General features: G+C 42.5%; 1 protein-coding gene across 8 annotated transcripts in view; it reads right to left on the bottom strand.

Moving 5' to 3' along the window:
* PAK3 (p21 (RAC1) activated kinase 3) overlaps positions 1 to 17,628 on the bottom strand; it is a 128,178-nt gene that overhangs the window by 102,813 nt on the left and 7,737 nt on the right. For 2 of the 8 annotated variants that reach the window (XM_072929154.1, XM_072929152.1), the window contains exon 2: positions 7,185 to 7,236. The exons of the other annotated variants lie outside the window; for them this stretch is intronic. The gene's annotated coding sequence lies outside the window, so the exon portion shown is untranslated. The remainder of the gene's footprint in view (positions 1 to 7,184; positions 7,237 to 17,628) is intronic. 8 annotated transcript variants of the gene reach the window in all.

Genomic DNA, 17,628 nt, shown 5'->3' with positions numbered 1-17,628 from the left:
CTTTCTGCAGCCATGGCCATTACAAGGGCAGCTTGCCCTGGGATTCTTCTGCCAGTTCCTGGGACAGAAAAGTCAACCCTGCCTTTCAAATTCCAATCTGCAGTACAAAGCCATCCCAGGGGAAAAAAAAAAAAAAAAAAAAAGAAAGACAAAGAGAGATAAAGGACTGAAAACAACAAATATTCACCCTGTTCTTCTGCCCTTCTTACCAGAAAAGGACAACAATTAGAACTGGTTTTGATCAAGGCCCTGTGGCTAAAAGCAGTACATTTGAGGGAAGGAAAAGACAGAAAGACAGGCAGATAAATGGTTCTAATTTTGGTATATCCTGCTTACAAATGCACCACACAGCATATCACCCCAACCAAAGCAGATGCAGAACTGGTATCACAAGAGCAATGCTGAATTCAGAGCCTGGTTTCAGTACCCACACCAGAGCAGACATGGCTCCCATATGTCCACATCACTACCTTGCCTGGGCTGTGCTCATGCTCTTTCACCTTCCCCTTGCTCACGTTTCCTGGCATATTATATTCCTCACCAAAAAATCCAGCCTGCTGAAACCAGAAAACTGGAATGTTTGCTGAAACCAGATTGTAAAACAATCAGAGAGTAAGTGATGCATCTGCAAAGATGAGCATTTCCCTGCAGAACTAATTCCAGAAGCCATTTTCATCCAATTAACAGGGTGAAACAAACTGTTGTTAGGCCAAAGGAATCTGGCTAGTGAATCTATTTGGAACTTGTTTCTGCAGCTTTCAGTATAAGAAGCTGGCAACATGAGTTCTTTTCCCTGAAATCAGTAGGATCAGACAAGAAATAGCCTCTCATGGATCAAAACCACACATGGTGGTAACTGTTATTATCCAAATTACACAGAACTGGACAAATACAGTCAAGCATATCATGAAACTAAACCTGGTTTTAAAAAATGGGTTTTGTTGGATGCAATCCTGCTCAGATTACAAATCCTTAAGAATTTGTCACAACGTTTAGCTCCATTACACTTAAAAAGAAAAAAAATTAGGAAAATCACTCTACAGAAACAGGAAAAACAAACAAAGAAGAGAATGGAGAACTCATTTCATAAATAATAAGAGTTCCCCAAGACATGTTCAGCTTACTCACTTGCTCCAGTAACAGCTTAGTATGTGACAGGCAAATCTTATTGATAAGCAATGGACAGAACCTAGATCAACCACTCTTGTTCTCCCTATTTAAAGTAAATTAACTTTCCACATCATAAGTTTACTAAATTTAAAAACACTGGTCAGGAATCTCAGGAGGGAGCCCCCCTTGCTAGTGCTTTTCCTGCTACAATTTGTGAAGGCCTAGGAGAGTCCCAAAAGAGATGACAAATCTCTTCTTACTAACCGATGCATTATAAGGAAATGCTGAACAGTCTGGGGTGTAGGTGGTGGAGATTGTATCATAAAATACAGCAAGAACTTGCAAGAGGAGTGCTGTGACTCCCCATGGTGGTTGCCTCAGCCCAGCATTAAGAAACAGAAATTCATTTGCACTGATCTCTTGCAAAGTTTGAACATTTAGATGAGTATCTCTTTTGCACCAAGCAATCCGGTTGCATCTTGAACCCTTTCCACATCTTGCAACAGTGAACAAACAGCCCGAAGCAGCAGGGACTTCTGTTCCTCGAGAAACTCTTCAACCCTCCACCCTGTAACGATACAGAGAGTCTGAAAAATAAGCCTTGTAATTAGCAGCCCAGTCAAATTAGATTCACATTGTTTCTCCTTCAGCTCAACTACGCCTGCAATGCTCTCTTTAGCTCCAGTTAACCACTATTTGTCAGTCGGGCCCAGCACCCAGATGAAATCCCAGCAGCCTCTCCCCCAGTGGCATCACCAGCCTGGATGCTCTGCTTCCCCTCCGTGCTGCTGGAGGAGCCAAGGCAGCAGCACACAGCAAACTTCTTTCCCAGGAGACAAAAACACCCAAGGTGCTTCTCATTAGAGCTTTCTGAAACTCACACCCTTCTCTTGTCTTGCAGCCTTGCTCCCTGAAAGCATCCGGAATACAAAACATATGAAAAGCACATGGGGAGACAGGAGGAGGGAGGGGAGTGGAAGTTAAGATTGCTATAATGAAAATGGTGCAAAGCTCCTTCTCTTTTCTGTTCCTAGATGCAAAAAAATATGAGTAAGGAGAATGATTTTCTTGTTTTTTATTGTCTCCCCCCCTTCTTTATTTTCTACCTTTCCAAGCCTCTCTAATTTTGGCAAAAATACAGAGTAACAAAATTATACAGCTGCTGCCTTCTTCTCAGTTTCACTTTGGAAATTTTACACAGAATGGGTTTCTTTTATTTTGGATTTTTTCCCCCAAAGAGTGGGGAAAGGAAAATACAAAAGCAAATATGCCTAAAATTATTCTAAGCTTTATTATTTAAGCTTTATGCAATTGTACTAAGAGTTAAAAAATGCTGAGAGTGGTGGATAGGAGCATTCAAGAAAACCTAAAGTAAGGGGGAAAAAAAGTCAAACACAAAAGAAATGCTTTCTTTACAAATAAGACTGGAGTTTTAATTGCTTTCCACCTGTCTATCAAAGAATAGGTAAGCATTTTATTTCAATTATGCATAATTTTCTGCCAAAACCTTTTGGGGTATAATAAAAAGTAATTTTCATTCTGTTTTTTCAAAGCACAGCTGCTTGACATGCCTCATGAAAGGTGCCCAGTGTGCCATTGCCAAGGCTGTCGACTGTGTCACATGTTGAATGTCTGTCCAGTGCACTCCTGGCTAGAGAATGCCTCCAGTTTTCCTGTATCTTGTGCAAATCATGGGACTAACAAACTGCAAATATCCCTGTCCTTCTCAGCCATACAGAACTGATCAGTGAGATCACCACACACAGTAAAAATATTGCAAGTTCTGCACTGGGCTACTGTGCACACAGGTTATATCAGACTTTGCAATCAAGTCAAGCTTTTCAAAAAATCTAGGGAGCCATTATCGAAGCCAAAAAGCAGATTGAATTTTAGATCAAAAAATCCTGTTCTACACAGGAAAAATTTTATTGCAAACATACTTTCCTAAAGGAGCCCACACATGCCCTAACAGTTCACCTTGATTTAGGAAATTCCCTTTCACCAGCACTCTGAGCACACGTGCTGCTTGCTTTCATCAAAAGAAAATTCAGCAGCCAGAAAAGGGGGGGGAAAGGTATCGGTGTTAGGGGAGTTTGTCAGCTGCAGAATCAGAGAATAATTTCTAAAGCCCTCAACACTTCAGCAATAAATGTGTATTCCCCAGGAGCTGGAGGTCCTGCAACGGCCTCTCCATCAGCAAGGAGGCAAAACCAGGCCTGCTGAAGGACACCCAGGAATGGGAATTCACCTGGCAGAGTGCACAAAACAGAGCAGCTGAACAAAACTCGGTATGGAGACATCCTGGGATTCATGTCATAACCTGGGCATACACTCAGCCCCCAGCAGCGAGGGGCAGGGTAGGGCTGGCCCCACACTTGGGTCACATCCCAGACCTTCCAAGCAAAACAATCTGGTGTGGGAAACCTCCCTCCAGCACTCACAGAGGGCAAGGTGCAAAATCCAAGCCTTGCCAAGCAAAGCGTCCAACAGGGAGAGCTGGAAATGGAAACCAAAAGCCAGGTTTCCAAAGAGCATTTGTTTGCAGTGTGGCAATGTAGAGTTGTGTTTGCATGGCAAGACCAAAGCAATCCTCACCCCCTCACTGCTCCCCCTGGTCACATACCTCACCTCTCACCAGGTCCCTCTTTCCTGGAAGAGGATGGATTAAAAAGTGAAGACACTCCTGCTTTTCCTGCCTCTGCTACAGCACAACAGCCTCCAGAAAGGCAGCAGAGGACCAAGCAGAAAGAAAGGACCTTTAGTTTGCCCCAGTACTCACTGCCAGCATCTCCTGTAGCTTCACACTCCACCCCAGGGCTGATCCAAAGTACTCACAGCCTCAGCCAAAGCCCCCTGGGCTCTGGGAGCAGCCTGCAGCTCCATACTCAGGGAGTTTTGAACTGAAGGTCTGATCCAAGTGTCTTTCTACATAGGCAAATTCAGATCCAAATGAACACCCAAAGTCAGGCCCCACACCCTGTGCTGGTGTGGCATCCAGGTGTGACAGGAGCTGTTTGGGCCCAGGCTGCCTTGGCAGCTCTTCTGATGCCATGAGTGGTAAGTCCACAACCCTGAGGAGTTGGTCTGAGAACTTCCCTTCACCCCACTGACCAGAGGGGGTTTGCAGGAGGTTAAGTGGCCAGAAATCAAGGACCTGGACAAAGGAAAATGAAAATCAAATGACAATGAAACAGAAAATGGGAAGAAGGGAGATTTGGAATGCATGACTAATGTTTTATTGTCTCCACCTCAGTTTGCTGTCCCCAAAACCCTTCATTATGGCAACAAAGCATTTATGGCCCACTCCAAAGCCACCAAGAGCAGTGGGAATCCTCTCACTGCCTTTGCAGGGTTCAGGTTCATAGATGGGTTTCCCTGAGGGTGTGGGCAGGATTGCTGCCAGATCTCAGAACTTCACCCTGTTCCCTGCTGCAGGGCTGGGGGCAGACCTCCCCACCAGAAGCCTCCTTATAAGATTCTCCTGGGAATGGCAGGTCTTTCCTTGTGGATGCCCAGGAGCATGGACTATCCTCCTGATAACAAAGCCATGTCTTTCTGCTTGACACGTCCTAGGCATTTCCCAAAAGTCCCTGTATGGCTCAGAGCAGTTACCTTTCAAAGTACTATCTTTTTAATTTGCTCAAGGACACTTGTGGTGCCATTAAAGCTTCTCTCCAGCAAACATGTTATTATACAGCTTGGAAACTTAATTAATTAAACAACATACAATTTCTTTCAACAGCTAATGCAGCACAGAGGAAGATGATCTGCCACACTCTTGATTACTTCAGTGCCACTTTCAAGAAACTCTGAAGTCTCTGGGCAGAGAAACAGCCCTGTCCTGCCCCCCTAGTAAATTCTTATCGCCATGCAGAACAATTCTGTGCAAAAGGAGATTTCTCAAATAGCAGATGCAGCAGCCAACAAGCCTCACAACTGACTGCCCTCCACATTGTCTTTGCTTCAGAGCTGCCAAAGCTGTTAGCACTGGTAAAATTTTACTGTGTCCTCCAATTCCATTATGTGGTTTCCCTTGAAAATGCCTCTTGGCAGATAATTCTTGTAGTTCAAGCCCCTTGTATGCAATAAGGTCTTTCCATTGTTACTCATGGCACAATTTTCAGTTTGAATTCCCCCTTTCTTTCCTGAGATAAAATAGAGAAGGAAAGAACTGATCAGGTTTCCTAATGAGATTCTTCAGACCTCCTCTATTTCTCTGCAAGCTTTAAAAGCAGGCAATGAAAATATGAAAAATTAGCAAACTGTAGTTAATTTGCTACAATTTTCTGAGACTCTACATAAAAAAATAAAAAAAAAAAAAAAAGGTCCGTCTTGGGGGGGATCAATGCTTTGCTTCCACAGCACAAACAACTCCACCAGTTTGCTAATTTATCATTGTTCATTTAAAAAGAAGCTTTATTGGAAGTGCAATACCTTTTGTTTCCCTGGAAATGCAGGGTTTGCCCTTCCTTTCCTACACAGAGTGAGAGAGGAGAGAAAGCAAATCCACCCAAAGTGATCTGACAGCTCTCAATGTTACTAATAATACTTCAATACAAGCAGCTCCCTGATTGTATCACCCAGAGAAGTCACTGATAAAGAACACCAAGAGGCAATATCCCCTGTGGAGATTGGGAGCATCAGGTAATTCCTTCATTGTGCTCTTAAGTGCCATGGGTTTATCAGCAAGGCTATGAGGACTGTGCTACCTTGTCAGGAAAGAGTCTGGACCAGCCAGGGCAAAAGACAAGTGAATCATCAGAACTGAGCTAAGTGAGTAATTTAACAGAAGCCCAGCTTGTGGCACTACAGTAGTCACACAGGAGGTTTTCCTCTCATTCCTGGAGCTGATGGAGAGCACACCCGTGTAGGACCTCGGCTGGGATCACACAGCTGGACCCCCACACTACAGACCAGCAAGGCAGAGGTATTTAACAGCCACTTCCACACACCTGATGAGATGAATCCAGAGAAAGGTTTAGATCCTTAAGGCTCCATCTCTCCCAGAATCCTCCCTCGAGTTTAGATAATGCTGTAGTTCAGCAAAATGTACAGCACTGGTTAGACACAAACCCTGCCTGCAGTGAGCAGGAGCAGCTTCCCTCCACCCTCCACCATGGCTGAACCTCGCCTGAGCCCCATGGAAACCCTCTCTTGCAGGGAGCAGTCCCCAGCTTCCTCCCCACCCCTTGGAGGGGTTGGGAAAGCAGGAAATCTTCCTTGATCTTCTTTCAACAAGCTCTCTGTCACAAACCCATATTCCAAGGACCAGGGGGAACACTAATTAAAGGAGCAAATATGCCCTGGTTTTGAATGTGCAGGTGGCTCCGGGACACAGCCTGGATTTCCAACCAGCTGGCTTGTTGTGGGGCAAACAGCTGCTTGATTTCTCAGGCTTCATTGCCTGTCCAGCCCAGCACACTCAAAGAGACTTCCACCAGCACATGCAAGACATGAACTTCTCCCTCAAGCAGGCACATAAGCCTTTAAATGGGGTCAGTGTTAATTAACCCACTTTAAACCCCTTTATGCAGAAAAAAGAATACTTTTCACTTTCTGTGGACACACAGTTTCATCTGCCCGCTACCACTACATTGTACAGAACAGCTCTCTTCTTTCACTTGCAGGGAGAGGGGGTTTGTGTGCCCTCCACATTCAGGAAGATCCCCAGCAAACACAGAAAGGACCCCTACAACAGGAGAACACATAGGTGGAACTATCAGCTTATTTCACTGGAAAGCATGAGTACAATTGTGGAAGGAAAGACACTTATTCAGAGCACTCTATTAGTAGCTTTTGTCTTGGCACTGTTCAAGGGCCTTTTGGGTTTGGTGTAAATATATTAATTAGAAAAATGAGCAGGTAGAACATAGAGCATGCACCCACAGCAAGGACTCTCTTCACTGCTATTTACACACACATATTTCTATGGTCTTCACTCAAAAAACAAGTCATCTTTTTTACCCATCAAAAGAACTGAAAAGCCCAGTGAACATGCTGAAAAAAAGGTTTCTATTACAGCATCTTTTAAACATAAAAAGTAACTCAGATCAAAGACTAAGCATGTGACTTACTAATTTGTTGCCAAAAACTCAAATATGGATCCACATTTCACAACAGGCTTACCTGTAAAAAAAACCACAAAGAAATAAAATGTACAGATTCCCAAAAATTTATGTTGGGAAGTTTTTCCTCTTTTACTTCTGTTTTATGATTTTAGGTTATTTTAAAACTACAGAACATTCAAAGCTTTGCGTACTTCTATTTTCTCTGGTTATTTGCTGGCCTTGAACCTGAACTTTCAAAGAAGCCTACCTTCACTGTAAATAAGACCGAGAAGTGTAACTACAGGGAAGTGTTATCCTTAGATTAAAATGTAGCAGAGATGCAGCACTGCCATCCCACCCTTGAGTGTGATCAATGAGGTCAACTCCAGTGGGAAGAGTACAAGGTTCAGTCAGTGACCTTGGGATAAAAACTGGAATATCTCTAACCACAGCCACTTGAAAACCAAGAGTCAGGATTAAAAATAAATACACACAAACAGCAGTCTTGGGGCTGGGGACAGAGAAAGGTGTCTCCTCTTTGGTTTAAATTTCCACTTCTCTTCCATGGATGGGGAGCACAGGAAATTACTTCCTTATGGATGCTGAGAGATACCCCTGATTCCAAAAGTTGAGACCTTAAGGAAAAACCCAAACATTTGTAATAAAACAACTGTTCAAGATGCAAAATTAAGTCTTTGCACAAGTATCCACACACCCTCTTTTCCAAACAAAGACAAAATTCCCAATATCCTCAGCTTTACTTCAGAATATTCCCCAGAGAAAGATCCTGACTTCCCTTTGCCATCATGTTGTTTTCCTCTGCTGCTCCCTCCCTTTCACCTAATTTGTTCTTTAGATGTAAATCTCAGCTCTGCTGATTTCATAAGCAGTTCATAATATTTTTACATTAATGTTTTACATTAAAAAAGACTGTGAAGAAGCCTCTACTGTTATTTCTTGTTTCTGCCTAAGAGACAACAAGGTTGCTTAGCACAGTGCACATTTACCACACCATAGGGCAGGTATGGTACAGCTCTGCATGTGCCCTGTATCTGCATTTCTTCTCCCCACCCCCAGCTGTGGATGTCTGACTACTGGACCGCAGGCATGATTTTAATGGGTGATTTTTATAGGTGTGACAGCTGGAGTAAAGTACTTAGCACTTGAGAAAAGCAGGTCTCTTGGCTCCAAAGCCAACCTGGGCATTCAAAAATCATTACTCAGATCCTAAAAAATAATGAGATTGGCTTAGCAATAAAGATGGGTTTAGATATTAAAGGTTTTATTTGCCTTATGGTGTTTCTGCCTTTTGCATCTTGTAGCCTTCTTTTTTTTTTTTATTTTTTCTTTCTCAGCAAGGAGAATTAGAAATTGTCTTTTAAATAAAAACAGAGATTCTTTCTTCCTATAAATCATAGCTCCTGACTTTTGGAGCTAGGATCTCAGGAAAAATATACAACCTCATTAGATTGATGGTTCACAGAAGTGATTAGCAGTGCACATCCCCATTAGAAGCACATTTTCTTGAACAGGTTCCTTCCAGGTAAAAAAGGTATCAGAATTGTCTTCTCCCCCCTGTGGATTCTGTTACCCAGTCTCTCCCAGTTATCACAAAAGGGGACACCTACATTCAACAAACAGGCACATTTGCATTTGGACTTACAGACCTACACAAAATATATTTCAGAGGAAACTTCTTATAGCACCACAATTGTCACACTCACTTCATGCAGCCTGAGATATTAGAGGATATCTGTGCCCTTTGGCTGTATGAGAGAGACATCAAGGCTCTCCTAAATGCACATTGCCCAAATTTGGGATGCAATGACCACCAAGGATTCTGAAGCCTTGCTCAGTTCATAAGGCCTTGATCCAAAAATTTCCAAAGCTCTGGGGAAAGTCTAAGGCAAGATTTAGCTTTGTGTCTTACACATTTTGAGGGTGGGAGATGAGGGAGTAGAACATTAACTGTATGTATCCCAACCCATCAGCAAGTCTAAACCAACTTTGTCCTCCAACACTCCCATACAAAGAAGGACAAACCAGCCCTAAACTGATAAAAGCTTTCCATACATCAGAGAAGCTGATGAGGGGCACACCATGGATGGACTTGCAAGCTCCCTCTGGAATTAAAAAATTGCAAATTATTCTAGAGGGCGGGGGAGATTTTAACATACACTAATATATTTCAGACTTGCCACATTCTTTAAGTTCCGTTGTTGAATTCTTTTCTGGGAGAAGGGGGATGGCAAGGTGACCTATTGGTATAAATAATCAAATATAGGCTTGGCATGAGGCAAGACTCCATCCCCACTCTCAGGATCACAAACTGGAAGGAAGGCCACACTTCCATCTCCTCCCTTATCCTTCAGAAGTGACACCTCTGCACTGCTGGCAGCAGCCTGGCCAAATGGCAAGATTTGGTGCTGGAATGAGCACTCTACAGGTAACTAACCTGAAAATTTCAAGAGCCACCATGGCTGTTTCCAAGCCTTTCTTCCAAATCTACGTCTGCTTCCAAGAAGTTTTCCAAGAAGTAGAGCAGCCAACACACCATTGCCATGATGATGCAGAGGCCCACAGGCCGGGCGTCAGCACTTGGCAGCTCTTTTTTGATGCTTCACTTCCAAAACGATAACCAGAGTCAGTTTTGGCTGGAGGTGATATAGCTAAGGACTAATCATGTACCTACTGGAGTTAATGGAAGTTAATTTCCCCATCATTTTCACCTGTGTTGAATAACTTAAGGACATTCAGCTGTCAGTGCAATCAGTGATGGAGTTATACAAAGGTGGAGAAAATGGGATGTACAGCCACTCTGAAAGAAAAACTTGGGAGCAAAGATCATCACAATCCATCCTGCTTGAGATAATTTGAGAGGCCTACTTTTATGTAACCTGGTTTGGGAAGAGATATGCACACTTACTACCTCCTTTTCCTCCCTGCAAAATTCCCATGCTGCTCTAATAAGAGCTCCCTAACAAACTAAACACAGCTTTTCAAAGCATCAATGCCCGAAAATAAATAATCCTTTAAACCCCTGTGCATTGCAGCACTTGCTGGGCCTTAGGCAGGGAGAAAACAAGACAAACTGCAGCTGTGAAATATGAAGTAGGACAGGAATGAGAAAACATTCCTTTCTCCTGAGGAAGCAAGTGTTTTGATGTACCAGTTTAAATGAGGCCTCGCAAATCAAGAGCCTCACACACACCCAGAGGAGGAAGGGCTCCTGCTGAGCTGGTGCAGTTCGGACCTGCCAGCGGAAGGTGTCCCAGCAGCACCAGGAGATGAACAGAAGCAGCAGGAGGTGAACAGCACTCCTGCTCTCCCCAGCCCCTCTGCTGTTACTGTTTTATTCAGCTTCCTCCTCGCCTGCATTCTGCTATGATCTTTTCTGCTTAGAAAGGGACCACGATGGTACACAAGTGCAAGAATACAAATCATGTTACAAGATGTTTCTTAAGGTTTAAATACGTTTTAATCTGCAGGTATAATGTGAGTACTCACAAGAATTCTGGGAAAAGAGAAGCTGGTGATTTGGGAGCACACAGTGTAGCTCTCATTTTCCAGCCAACTCATCCCAACATGGCCAGGCACACTCAGCTCAGGTGCTTTATTGGATGCACTGGTTTTGCAAGGTAGGAGGAAGGCACTGCTATCATTAATAGCTCCCAAAGCCCACCCACTGTATCTAGCTCTATGTGATGTCTGAAAAAGGGTTCAAGAACAAGATCCAGCTTCCTAGTGCCAGTTCCTGGTTGACCATGAGGTTGAGTCCCAGCTGGGATACTCCATCAAGCAGCAACAAATGTCACTCTGATAGGAGAGAAGGACCATTTTTCAAAGTATTTGTGTAACACTGATATCTCAATATATCAAAATACCTGCCTAGGAACCAAGTATCTTTTTCAGCTTAGATCAAGTCAGAGGTACAAAAATAACTGTAAATAAATAACTTTTGTAAGCAAAACTGAGCCGCTGTCAGTATTCAGTGTCTCTGAGAGCCATCCCTGTCCTCTGGCCTCCCCAACTCTCCTTCCTATAACAAGGGGACCAGAAGACAACCTGTATCTGCTGACCAGGGAACAGATGGAATATACCGTGGCAGTAAGTTAACTCAGCTTGAAGGAAACAATATTAAGCATTCCAAAAGCAAATAATTACACTCTCTCTAACTAAAGTTGTCACTCTAAAGAGTCTTGCATAGAAGAATGAAGACTTGCTCAGTGTAGTCCTGTCACCTCTGAATATATCTCTCTGCACAATTTATTTTTAACTTCTTTGGACACAAACTTTCACTTGCTGTTGTTTGTGTCCAAGTATAAACAGGGCCTCTTTGAAGATGGAGACTTCTAGGCTCTGATAGTCTTGGAAGGTTATCTAGCACTGCTGCAGTCTGTTCAAGAGCTTATATGTCCTTTGCAGAGATGTTACTTCACAACTTTTCAAAGCACCTCAGTAGATTTTGACCGATATCCCTACACCTCATGCAAGCACCAGCATGCTGATGGACTGTTTTTCCCACCCAGTCAACAATGAAAACATAAGGAACACTGCATTGACATGTGCAGACACCAGCTCTTAATTTCTAACAATAGTTGCTTCTGGTCATTTCTGATTTCCCTCACTCATCAGAACTGAGTTGTTGTTGTCACTTGTCTTCCAATGGAGTGGCACATGTTATTTCTAAGGAAGAAACTAAAAACGTATTTCAGAGGTGTTCAAACAATATCTGTCAAGAGAAAAACCAAGTAAGAACACCAGAACTTGGAAATTTTACTGGTTCACACCATGTACTTACTGTAATTATCAGAGTGCACAGGCAAGGTACAAGCAGAGCAGAATTTTTCTGCCAACCACTAAAAGAGATTGGCATCCCAGATGATAAACATTTATTTAAGTCCTCTCTGCTGTGCATTTCCACATGCCCTGCAGATACTCTTCAGTCTCAGCTTGTGTAACCTGAAGTTATTACATACAAGACTTGATAAGAAGACAACTATTTTGCTTCATGGAACTTTATGAAGATTCAGTAATGCAGTGCCTTTTATAGTGAAAACAAACCTATTCTGATATTTTAATGCAGCAAAATCATTCTGAAGCATCATCCACATTTAAATGGGAATATTTCCAATCAGGAAGGTAAACCCAGAGATTATAGTACTAAGCTGAAATGCAACAGATTCAAACACTTGTCCCTGATGTAAGATGAAATTGTCCTGATAGATGAGGGACTCTGAACTGTCATACCTGGTTCAATGCTTGCACTAGCTCTGTATGACTTGACAGGACCACATTCATAAGCAGATGCACCTACATGCTGAACGACTTCCATGTGTGCAGCTGGCAGAGCAGCAGCCCCTGTAACAGCCAGGCAATGCTTCTCTGGTCAGGAAGGGCTCTGCTTCCCAAGGATTTGATTGTCCTCCATCACTGAGAAACTGAAGAGTAGCCAGCTACCTGTAAGCACGTCTTATGTGCCCAGATCTCTGCTCAAGTTCAGCACTTCGAATGAGAAGAGCCAAAGGGGACATTGTTGTTGGCTTTCCCCTCATTATTCTGTAGAATGCCACATCTCCCCTTTCCCCACCTCTGTTTTACACCAGCATTTCACTAAGACGTGTCCTAAACAAGAACTCAGAAACTAAAGAAGATAGATTCTGTGATTCTATTACCCAAAGCGATTTTGAGAACAACCTTCTATATTCCCAATGTACTTCATCCTCAAGATACAAATTTTTTTTCCTCTATGTGTGTCTCAGGGACTTCCTTCTAGATTTTACAGCAAAAACTATTGAAACACAGATTCACACAGAAACTGTATGGAGTGCAAACACACACTGTTACTCTCCTTTCTAAAATATACACATAATATGAGATCCACCTCTGCTGAGGTGAATTCCACTTGATCTTGGCACAACTTACACGAATGCTGACACCAAAAAGAAGCCAGCTCCTCATTCTCTTACTTTAAGGGAAAGAGGTTCAGCTTTGTATTTCCAGTGCTTTCAAAATAAGCACAGGATAGCGCTGAGGAACTCTGCTGGCTGTGCTGTACTCTCAAGCACCTGAGACAAGGATGGGAAAGAACCAGCACTGTGCAACAATCCGGTTCCACAGTGTAATTAACTCTCATTTTCCCTGGCCCTGGAGTGCTTGTCTCCTTCAGCCATAACTGAAAGAAAAAACAGAAAGCTCTGGAGGCAAGGGAGGGGACAAAAGTAGCTGCTGAAAGTTGTTCTCCCTGTTGGCTGTATTGCTTATTAGGTAACTGGCTAATTTTTTTCATCATAGAGGTCATCATAAATAAATTCTGCATACAGATCAAGTTGAAACAGAGCAATTGGGAGTCAGGAGAGTCCGCCCCCAAAATTACACTCTCACTGGATCACCAGACAGCCTTGGGGGACCTGTTCCATGCCCATTCTGCCATAAAATGCTCTTCTACTGGGATACCACACAAAAGCCTGACATCAGCTGAGACAACAGCCTGTCACATTGTTCACCACAGCCTCACTGCCTCCCCACACCCTGAACACCTCAGTTCCCACTGTGTGGGCAGTTTGGGGCTGAATCTGGCACAGCCCCAATGCTCCCAGTGCTGGTGCAGGCTTGGGGACACAGAGCACAGCATCAGCCATGTCCCACTTCCCTCACCTGGAAAATGGAAAGAAGCCAAGATTCTGTTTCCTAGGGAAGGCTGTGGACTGGTGTCAAGTCAGGAACTGCCCTGCACCCCTGACAGGGGTGAAGCAGGAGATGTGCAGGTTCTGAGCTTTGTGTGCTCTGCCTCTTTCCAGACTGCGGGCCCAAGCAGCAGGGCAGGAGAGTGTGGGTTGCTGGCCACCAGTTAAACTATCCTGACCTGTACCTGGGCAACTTCACCATGAGCAATGTAAAGAATTGTTTTCTAATTAGCCATGCAGCCACAGGAAGAACCGTACCGCTAATAAGCACAAACAGAATCATCATTGGACGAGACTTTATTAGGTGCTTACGACTGAGATTGGAGCCATTTGTCCTGAAATAAGCTTAGGCAAAACGGATGCATGGTGTCCTTTAAATCTCAACTGGCTTAATTAGACTAGTTGAGGATATTTGATAACCCAGCCCTTTAGCCCCTCTAAAAATAATCACATTGTATGTCCTATTTATTAATTTTGATTTATATCAAGATACTCTTCTGTTTCTCTAGGGGGCATTTGCAAAAGTTAAAATGCAGAGCCAGACAATAAATCCATCCAGTACCTAATGAAATGACCTTCCAAGGAAGTAAAACCCCATCACCCTGAAAAGCCAGAGAGGCCTTTGTTGGATTTGCTGAAGGTAACTCCAGCTTGAAAGATGGCATCTCTGCCTGAGAGGTTGGAAAAAGTGGTGGCTGTCATGTTTGAGTGAATTATTAAAAGTGACAGTTATCTCTGTATGCTTACAATTGGAACTTCTGATTTCACAGACTATAACAAATGCACTGCTGCTGTTCTGAATGGCCCAGCATTAATAAAGCAAACCAATTTTGAGTGCCCAAGGCCGGAACCTCAGGGACAGCAGATGGTGACCAGGACACCCATTCTCACATTAGCATAAGAACAGTATGGAGTGGGTCACAGATTGCCTTTAAGCAAGCTTTCAGTTGTCCACACACTCTCTGCTTCCTACCAAATGAGACAACACCATTGTTTGGGATTTTTAATTTAGGTAATCGCTGCTTCATGACATAAAATGTATTTCACAAACAAGGCAAGCAATAAAGAAATCTATCTCCTTTGTAACTACTTGCACTCCATAGGCACCTTATTCAAGCTTTGCACATGCAACAAAAGGAAATAACAATCCTTGTTCATATGTGATAAAACACTTTGGACAAATTACCTAAGAGCTCCTAAAATTAGACTTTTTTTTCCCCTAAAATTCCTTCTAATTTTGTGTGCAATTACAACTGTAATTTCTTGTAAGCACAAATGGCATATGCATTGATTTCCAACTTGATGGTCTCATTGAGAATCAGAGCAAATCCCAAACAGAAAATTGGAAACTGTGCTTCAAATTATTTAAAAAGAGGATGAAATCCATATGCTTACCTAGATTCAAAATTAAGACTGTCCTGATTTCAAAAGTGACAAAACTTCACCCCATTCCTAATTTAAGCCTCAGAGTTAAGTAAAAAGCAGCTGAGGACTGGACTCTCCAGATAGAAGTTCAGAGTGGGACTCTGGATATCACATGCAAATTTTTATGATATATTTTGTCCTTTCTAGACAACACAGGTAAGTTCCACTTTAAATAAAGTCAGTCTCACAGAACGTGTGTTTGATATCGTAACATCAGTAATGAACAAAGCCTTTGTGTTTACAGGTCTGTCTTCTTGGCTGAGTTAATTCAAATTTATGAAATAATAAATTAATAATTAACTTCTGATTTCTGAAAATATGACTCTGTATTCCTCATATTTTGGGCTCCTTGGACAGGGATCCTCAGCTCAGTTTGTTTCCTGGCTGTTTATTAGCCATCAAGAGAATGCTTCAAGAATATTCATCATATGCATCACTCAAATCAGATCTGGAAAACCTTGAGGAAGAGCCCTGTTTTTGAAATAACAGAAAGCATATTAATTGAGAGATTCCCTACCACTGCACAAGCTCTCTGCGAGAAAGATACAGAAGGGCAGAGATAATTTCTTTTTTTTTTCCTTCCATCCAAGAAACGAGAAGGAAAAAAAGGGGATGTTACTTCCACTTCCAAACCTAAAGGGTTAAAGATGAGTTAAAACAATCCACACAAATATTATGTACCCACAGAGCTCCTCCTTAGCACTGCCCTTACTCTAGAAAATTGCAATCATGGCTTTGCCTGCCTGGATCACCCTTGAAATCCCCATGACAGAAACTTTTGAAGCAAAGGCTGGTACTAAAAATCTGCAGGGTGTCCAATAGATGGTCAACCTCATTCCCAGTCAAAAGGGCAAAGCTCCAGTGCTGACAGTGCCATGGATCCCTAGAATGATCCTGGCAGGCTCAGCAAGCCTCCAGCTTCCCAAGCTGTTCTCCGAAGTGAGCCCAAAAGGAGCTAGCAAAGGCAAGTCACTCCACACCACAGGCACGCCCCAGATTCCAGACATGGTTGATGGTAAGGCAGCTGAGAATTACAGATTTACACACAACACAGACTGGCACAAGGAACAGACAAAAATCTTTTGTTGATGTTGCTGTTCTTGTTTCTCATGTAACACAGTTTTCATTCCCTAAAGCCAGTGTATTAATTGCCAACTGAAAATAAGTCATCTCATCATCTTACTTGAATAAATACCAGTAATTCTGGAGCTTAACTGGAAAATTCAAGAAGATATATCTGAAGAGCAAATAATTATTCCTATATCTTGATCAGCACATTTCCTTCTCTATGAACTACTTGAAAATGATGAATTCTCTAGAAACTTCATGGAATTGAGGAAAACTTTTGAGTAAACTGGAGGCTATTTTGGGTCACATGATCACCGGACTCCACTGAATTATGAGGGTCCCTTCCTGGATGAGGTGCCTGAGGATTTTGCAGTTGATAGATGAACTACGAAGAAACACCAAGGGGAAGGACTAAAAGCTGGTTCCTTATGTAATATTGAGCAGAGCTGCTTAGGTCTTAATTTCTGAACTGTTTGGCTTCAAGAATTTCAATTTTCATTGAACTTTCTTTCAGATACTTCTGGGTATGTAATTTTTAGAATTATACCAAATGAGAATTTACAATCTTGTCACTGGAACTTGGCCCCCTGAAAAGACCCTCTGCTTAACACTCAGTGTTGTTTAACAGACAGAAAATGTAAATCTAACAGCCTTTCTTGACTCTGCATTTGGGGGAAGAACTTTCCACTGCTGCAGGTGTCTCCTGAGTGGTTCTAGAAGGAGAGAGGTAGAAGAAGAGTGATAGTAACTCGTGCTGGAGGGGAAGTGTCATCTTGTCCTGTCAGTGCTAAGATTTCTTACACTTGTCACAGAGTGAGAATGAGTGAAAGAAGGAAGATAAATATAAAAATTACAGTAAAACACTACGGAGTATTTTACACTGCTTTCATGATGTATATTTATAGCCAGAGTAGGGATGTGATTGTAAAAGTATTATTTTAAAATGTTCTCTGATATCTAATTTATTCTTCTCAAATTCCATTGGGGTGGTCTGCAGAAAAAAACCCACACTGTAGCCAAAGCACTGCAGGCAAGTACAAGATGTTCTGTAAAAACACTAACAGTTTTTTGCCTGTAAATCTGCTCTCCATCATATTTCTCATCTTCCACTTCTCAGTTCCCAAGATACTAGAATTTCCTCAGTTCTGTGGTTACCTAGAGTTTTCTCATGGAGAAAAGCCTTAAACACATAATGAAGAAAACAAACAACTATCAAAAATCCCCTAAAAACAACCCTTTAGCTTATTACTCCCTTATTCTTCCTGTGTAGGCTCAGAGCCAAAGACACTCTA

The sequence above is a fragment of the Taeniopygia guttata genome, chromosome 4A (genome assembly GCF_048771995.1).
Source record: "Taeniopygia guttata chromosome 4A, bTaeGut7.mat, whole genome shotgun sequence".
NCBI lineage: Eukaryota > Metazoa > Chordata > Aves > Passeriformes > Estrildidae > Taeniopygia > Taeniopygia guttata.
Note: the sequence above shows the minus strand (reverse complement) of the source record. Positions and strands in the feature narration are given on the sequence as shown.